This window comes from Triticum aestivum, chromosome 5B (genome assembly GCF_018294505.1).
Source record: "Triticum aestivum cultivar Chinese Spring chromosome 5B, IWGSC CS RefSeq v2.1, whole genome shotgun sequence".
NCBI classification, from domain to species: domain Eukaryota; kingdom Viridiplantae; phylum Streptophyta; class Magnoliopsida; order Poales; family Poaceae; genus Triticum; species Triticum aestivum.
In genome coordinates this window covers 298,221,922-298,229,454 of record NC_057807.1, presented here as the reverse complement: position 1 = coordinate 298,229,454, position 7,533 = coordinate 298,221,922, and the positions used below count along the sequence as shown (strand labels likewise).

At 43.4% G+C, this 7,533-nt stretch overlaps 1 long non-coding RNA gene across 1 annotated transcript; it reads right to left on the bottom strand.

Moving 5' to 3' along the window:
• Positions 1–3,448: 3,448 nt before the first annotated feature.
• On the bottom strand, positions 3,449–7,218 carry LOC123111499 (uncharacterized). Its single transcript, XR_006454499.1, has 2 exons — positions 6,814–7,218; positions 3,449–6,438 (listed from the first exon to the last, which is right to left on the bottom strand). It is a non-coding gene; the product is annotated as an uncharacterized lncRNA (long non-coding RNA).
• Positions 7,219–7,533: the final 315 nt, after the last annotated feature.

Sequence of the window (7,533 nt, the reverse complement as noted above, 5' to 3'; positions counted from 1 at the left end):
TGTTGGGTTACCCACGCCCGTATTGATGAGAATCCCGGAATAAGGGGACACGATCTCTGCTTTGACAAGACGTGCCAAGGAAACCGCCTCGCTAAACACGCTGAGGTGGAACAGTAAAACGATTCGAATAAAGGCTTGACCGTGGTGTGATGCCACGCTGCGGAATATGTCAGCAGATTAGATTTGTGCAGAAATTATTCTCTCTACGGCGGTGTGTGGAACTTATTTTTGCAGAGCCGGACACTATCCTTGTGTTCAACACCTTCTATGAAGTATTCGGAGGAGGAACCCGCCTTGCAATGCCGAAGACAACTTGCGCGCCGGACCCGTCGTCATTGAATCCTGGTTCAGGGGCTACTGAGGGAGTCCTGAATTAGGGGGTGTCCGGATGGCCGGACTATGACCTTTGGCCGGACTCCCGGACTATGAAGATACAAGATTGAAGACTTCGCCCTATGTCCGGATGGGACTTTCCTTGGCGTGGAAGGCAAGCTTGGCGATACGATATGAAGATCTCCTCCCATTGTAACCAACTCTGTGTAACCCTAGCCCTCTCCGGTGTCTATATAAACTGGAGAGTTTTAGTCCGTAGGACGAACAACAATCATACCATAGGCTAGCTTCTAGGGTTTAGCCTCTCTGATCTCGTGGTAGATCAACTCTTGTACTACCCATACCATCAATATTAATCAAGCAGGAGTAGGGTTTTACCTCCACCGAGAGGGCCCGAACCGGGTAAAAACATCGTGTCCCTTGTCTCCTGTTACCATCCGCCTAGACGCACAGTTCGGGAACCCCTACCCGAGATCCGTCGGTTTTGACACCGACACAACCCCTATGTCACAGGAAACCACGACCACCTATGGGACACCTGCAACGTGTCGAGTATTGCTGTCATTCGCCATGGACACCTGCGACGTGTATTGCTTGAGTATACCTGCGATGTTTATAGGTGTTGCCATTCGCCACGGACACCTGCGATGTGTATTGCCACCTATAAACTCAAGCAATAATGTTGCCATTTGCCACAGACACCTGCGCCAGACCGAGCGCCATTGCTATGGTTGTGCCCGTCAACGAGAGGAAGGGGCGCAAATGGAATAATCCCTACACCCGTACCTCTGGAGCGTGGCCGTCAGGATGTTGCTGACGATGCTCTCCTCTGGTGTCTCCTGCTCCTGCTTCGGCTGCGGGGGAGGTGGTGACGGTGCCGCCTGCTCCGACCACATCCCCAGCAGCGTCCACATCCTCGTGCGCCTCCGCATCCCCCGCGGCGTTGGTGGTTGTGGGCGGCAGAGCCTTCGAGGTGGACGGGTGAGCTGAAGCACCGGGTTTCTTCTTGGGCGCCATGGTCGATGGCTCTGTCGAAGACGAAGATGGTGATGAAGATGATGCGCTACTCACGCTTTCAGGTTCATGCTAGCGACCCCCCTACCTGAGAGAGAGAGAGAGAGAGAGAGAGAGAGAGAGAGAGAGAGAGAGAGAGAGAGAGATTCGTAGGAATTGATGACAAGCAAATTATAGTACATTTTCATGGCTTGAGGAAACGTCGAGGCCTTCTACCATAACATCCCTGTATCATGACAACCTAGCATAAATAATTTTCTAATCTTTTGTTTCAAACTATTGGCATACTTGTGCAAGATAGATATATTGATATGCAGTTTGCGCACTAGTTATAGGTGCAATTAGACTTGGATATTTTCGGCCAGAGAACGAATAATTCAAGCAGGTACAGTCCATGTTAATAGTCCTTGTCCACCATGTTGTATTTTGTGTTTTTTGGTGCTTACATCATCTAGTGGTTTATTAGTGCAAGCCAAAATTTTGAAACATACGCAAGACTTCTTATATCCAATTTTAGGAAACGTCAGAAATAAGGTTACACTTTTGTTTAGTATGTTTCTTATTTCTATTTTTGTAACAACATGTGCACTTTTGTGGTTTTGATACTGAGATTGACAAGACTGAGAATACATATAGATATGTAATATATTGTTTGGTTTATCTTTAAGAAATAAAAGTTTGAGCACGCACTACATTCACTAAAATAGGCATCTTTTATGAAATTGTTTGAGTCTGATGGTCTGTGTTTGATACATGTTCGACAAGCGTGGGTATTGCTGAGAGGAAGTTCTATCAAGGGACAATTGCATTTTTACCCCTAGTTGGTTCCTACCCACGGGTTTTGCCCTTAATTTTCGAGCTTGCTCAGTTTTGCCCTTACTTTTTTCATCGAGGTCCCTCGAATGCCCTTTGACTGTTTGACCAAAACTTTAAAAATTCATATCTAAATCATACGAACTCAGAAAAATGCAAATAAGATATGAAAATGTTCAGATAAACATTACCTTTATGGAATATCATTTGCATTTAGGACAAAAGCATCATTTAAACTACCCGAGGTAATTAATTTTATTAACATTATTAAAAATAAATAGGTATAAACAATATTTTTTTTCATGAATAAAAATTACATGCAAATGTAGGTGATGTTTTCTAAACATCCTGATAACTTATTTGCATTTTTCTGAGTTTATATCAACTTGTTATGAATGTTCTAACGACTTTGACCATTATTTGGAAACTTCATAACAAGTTGATATGAACTCAGGAAAATGCAAATAAGGTATCAGGATGCTCAGAAAACATCACCTACATTTGCATATAATTTTTATTCACAAAAAAAATATTGTTTATACCTATTTATTTTTAATAATGTTAATAACATTAATTACCTCGTGTAGTTTAAACGATGCTTTTATCCTGAATGCAAATGATATGCCCAGAAAGGTAATGTTTATCTGAACATTTTGATATCTTATTTGCATTTTTCTGAGTTCATATGAATTAGTTATGAATTTTCAAAGTTTTGGTCAAACGATCAAAGGGCACTCGAGGGACCTCGATGGAAAAAGTAAGGGCAAAACTGAGCAAGCTCGAAAAGTAAGGGCAAAACCCGTGGGTAGGAACCAACTAGGGGTAAAAATGTAATTCTCCCTTCTATCAAATCATGGTTAATTTTTTCAAATAAAATTATGAGCATGAGAATAATTAGCATGTACCGGCAAGATGTACTGGTATTTTTTCCTGATCAAAGCTTATAAACACCCGTAAAGCTCTGGCCTTTGCTTACCGTCCTTTTGATCTAAAGTATGCACTTCCTTTACTTGATAGGATTTCCTTTAAGGTCGTCTGGGGTTTGTCCAATTTGGGGTCAATTTTCTAAAGCTAGAGTTATGCGCGGGTACACGCACGACCGAAAGCACCACTCTGCCGGCGTGAGATAGTCAATATTTGGAACAAAATATTGTGTGGGTATTCCCCGCAAAATAATAATATAGTATATATTACGTGGTTATCTTTTTTATCTAATTGAAGCTAGATCAAGCCAACACACAACAGCAATCAGCACGTCAGAGTTAGGGAGGCCAGATCCGGTGGCAGGTTCAACATCCAAGAATAAGAATTATCATCAAATCTTGGCATAGCAACAGTACCATGGATCAAAGAAAGTTGTAGCTTTGCCTATGTGAATTTAAATAGAAAAATAACTTAAAGCCACAGTATCTCTCTCAAAGGTAATTACCAACATTTAACAGATTTTTGGGTATGCTATGCATCAGAAGCAGTATATATATTCTTTTAACTGAGATCTTGTACAGAAAGCAAAGCATTAGTATTGTCTAAACCTATGTAGTTCCCTAAGATATCATCTAGTGAAATATTTCCTTCACTCAGGGGCAATTCATCATTCAGAGATAATTTCGAGCTGGTTGGCGACCGGGGTGTTGGCAATGGATCACTATTTGTCTGATCATCTAACTCAGGAACCATCGATTCAAAACATTCAGAGACATGTTGAGATGATTGGTGACGCGGGTGATTGCTCCAAAACACTGGACTCCATACTCTTTTTTTAAAGCCCGTTTATCAAAATCCTGAACAATGGTCAATTTAGTGTTGTCATCCATTTTCTGCAATGATAAAAAAAGATAGTTAAATGTTCCGGTAATATTGTTCAAACCATATTCAAGATTATTACAAAGTTGAACCAAGAAGGAATAAAGAAAATACTTGATCAAGACTGTTGCAATTCCTGTACCAAATTTCTTCTAACTGGTATAATATGAAAACTTACTGTATGTTTCTTCACTGAAGAGTTGCTCTAGTACAGGTACTGCTACAGTAGAGGGTTTTAGATTCTCTACTGTTATTGTCTAAAACCAAGAAGGAATAATAAAAGTAATTTTTGATCGAGGCCAACCACTAATGCACACCTTCAGGCAAAAAACTACAAATACGCATAGTGGAATCATATAGTACCTGTGACCACGACAACGATTTTTTTGCTAGAACTGTTCTTTTTTTTTTTTGCTAGGACCGGTCAAATTTTGTGGTGTGACCCGGAGACGATGAGTCATTGTTTTTGCTGGAATACTACATTAGTTTTCTTAGAAGAAAACATAAATAGAGCATTAACTAACAGCGGGCTATTGGATCTTAACACCAAAACAGTCAATTAAATAAGTACAAATTCAGAGGCTACTACGTAAAACTGTAGTTAAATAGAAGCCTGCTTGGTTTACTTCTATCACTTCTATTTACTGCTAAGAAGGGCTGCAGGGTAATTACATGAACACCAGTGAGAAATTGCACAGGGAAAGAAATTAACATAATGGAAATTCAGGTAGCCAACTCAACTGAAAAAACTGAAGGGCATGGAAAAGCAACATCGTGACCCTTTTAGGCATTCACTTGTTTAGAGCTTACAGATCATGTACCAAAAAACATACAGAATTAATAAATAGTACTTGATGACTGATGCAAAATACTTGATCAACATCACCTTCAGTTCTGGGATGTAGAGTGGAACCATATAGCACTGGTCTCAATCACTAATGCACACATTCAGCCAATTAAGGACAGAGATGTAGAGCGGAACCATATAGCAGTAGACCTTTTCTATTCATCAAATCAGTAGGTTTTTAAAATTGAAAAGGCCTTTCCAGTAAGAAAAAACCATAGATAAATCATTGTTCATGCACCTTTCCAATTAGCACAAATAAAGATGCAAATTATCCCAAGGAGTTAGAAGATCCAATTATTTAAACGGCGGATGGTGCACTCATACATAAGAGAAAACCCAATCAAAACAAATTTATAGACAGGATATATATAATTCAAACAAGTAAACTGCAGTTGCATGGCCGCGCCTGTGCAAGCCATTGAAAACACATATGCACATCTAGAAGGGGGTCCAAGAACAGAGAGACAGAGGGAGTAGGCTAGCATATTTTGTAGGCTAGGTGTTGAGATGGGAGTTCGTATTAGGAAAGGTCAAAGGAGTTCAACGTGTTTAGTTCTATAAACTGTGTGCTTATCGGACAATTTTGGAGAAGAAAAGTGAATCAATCAACAAATTTCAAACCAATAATGGACACAATTGTTTGTCCATACAACCTCCAGCATGTCCACACCAACATAATACAAGGCAAGACGCTGCTGAAGCTCAAGCTGGCAAGAGAAAAATAATTCTTATGAATTAGTGAAGTAAAATAAAAGAGCAATACCTTCAGAGCGATTGATTGCTAGCTGTATGAATCAACTCATGTGCAATTTGTGATAGAGGCAGTACAAGCATGTATCCTTATCCTGCTATATAACTGTAGTACAGTTAAAAACAAACGAATTTGTCGCAAACAGTCCAAGTAATTGGACTGCAAGATGAAGGTGCATACAACATCCAAATCTGTTACTGGTCTTCCTCACTGAATGTTTTTGTTCTTGAAACAAGCGGGAAGCGAGGAACTGAAGAAATAATGGAGACTGTGACCCTGGGACACGCACTTCAGCCATGGATTTTGTAGAGCCGAGACATGATGCCACATCTCGCACCCATCAGCTCAAAACGAAATCTAGAAGAGGCATACGAAAAAATGTATAGCACCTGTGTACGTGGGGGTCGATCCACGGTTCCCATGCCCGCAATCAGTTCCCACCAAGCACAGCTATCATGTCGGTGCACCCGACCCACCTCCTGCTACAGCGGGCGCCGCCGCCTCGGAGTTCCTCGCCTTCTCCACCGCCTTCTTTTCCTTCACTCGTCCTGCTGCTCCTCCCTGACCTCCCCCTCGTCTCGTTTTCTCTGCTTAGGGAGCCATGGCGCTGCCCGAGTTGCAGCTTCGCGACCGTCCCAAACCGTCGCTGCCGCTCGCCTACAGGTCTTCCCGTCGACCGGATCCAGCCCTCTGTTGCCAGAACATGCGCCTTGGAGTTCGTCAATGCAAGTTGAGCTCTCCGGCGAGCAAGGCCTTCTCCACCGCCTTCTTTTTCCTTCACTCCTCCTGCTGCTCCTCCCTGATCTCCCCCTCGTCTCGTTTTCTCTGCACAGGGAGCCATGGCGCCACCCGAGTTGCAGCTTCGCCGCCGTCCATACTGTTCCATAAACAATCCCCAAAAATGAAGGTGTTAATTGATCATTTTTCAACACCCATATCAACTGCTGGTGTACAAATTCAGAATGGTACGAGAGTCAGACATCCACAATTAAGATGAGTACTTCTTTCCATGCTCAGTTTGTTGGCGTCATTGAAACTAAAAAAGTATCTCGAGAGTCGGAGACACAGAACAATTAATATGAAAATCAATTCCATTCATAAACTGACCATTATATTGAGCTGAAAACAAGGGCCTGCTAGAACGATGAATCACTGCAACCCTAGAAATTAGTACTAACTACTATTACCACTTGCGTTCTGATTTCAGGGGGAAATCAAGAAGACAAACTTGAGCACACATATTAGAACATACTCTCGATGGGGACGATTTAAGGCCTGGGGTGGAGCCCTTCGTGGCTGAGCAGGAGGTAGAATTCATCCGTTCTGCTGCTGCCGGTCCAGCACGGGGTGAGGATGGAGGGAGCGACGCTGCTGCCGGTCCAGCGCGGGGTGTGGACGGAGCGCTACTGCTGCCGGGCTGCCAAACTCATCCGCCAGGTAGACCCCATCGACTAGATTCAGCCCCGCCGCCGCCGCTCACCCGCAGGTCGCCCCATCGATCGACCCTCCGCTGCCAGAACCTGCCTCTCGCCGCGGATCCAGTCTACCTCGGACAGCTGCGGCGGGAGGGTGGGGGCGGGCGGCGCGGTGCAGGGCAGGAGGTGGCGGCAGCGGGGGCGGGCCGCGCGCGGCGGGAAAATATCTAGTGCTACTAAGCTTTAAGCTTTAGGTGCTACCATATACAAGCTCCTGGGCCATTGGATTCTCAGATCTGACGGCTCTTAATAACTTTGCAACATTTGCAAAAAATCCTACGAGGAGTCAAAAAATTGCGCATAGGTCCAGCAGATCCAACAACTTCCGGATGCCGTCTGATCTAAGAATCCGACGGCCTAGATGCCCGTATCACGGTAGCATTTAAGCCTCGATAGCACCGGATGCTCACTCGTCGAGATTGGATCGAGGGGGCATGGTCGTGCGGGTGGCTGGGCTATCTTTTTTTCTTTTTTCTCGTCGATACCGATTCATGCTG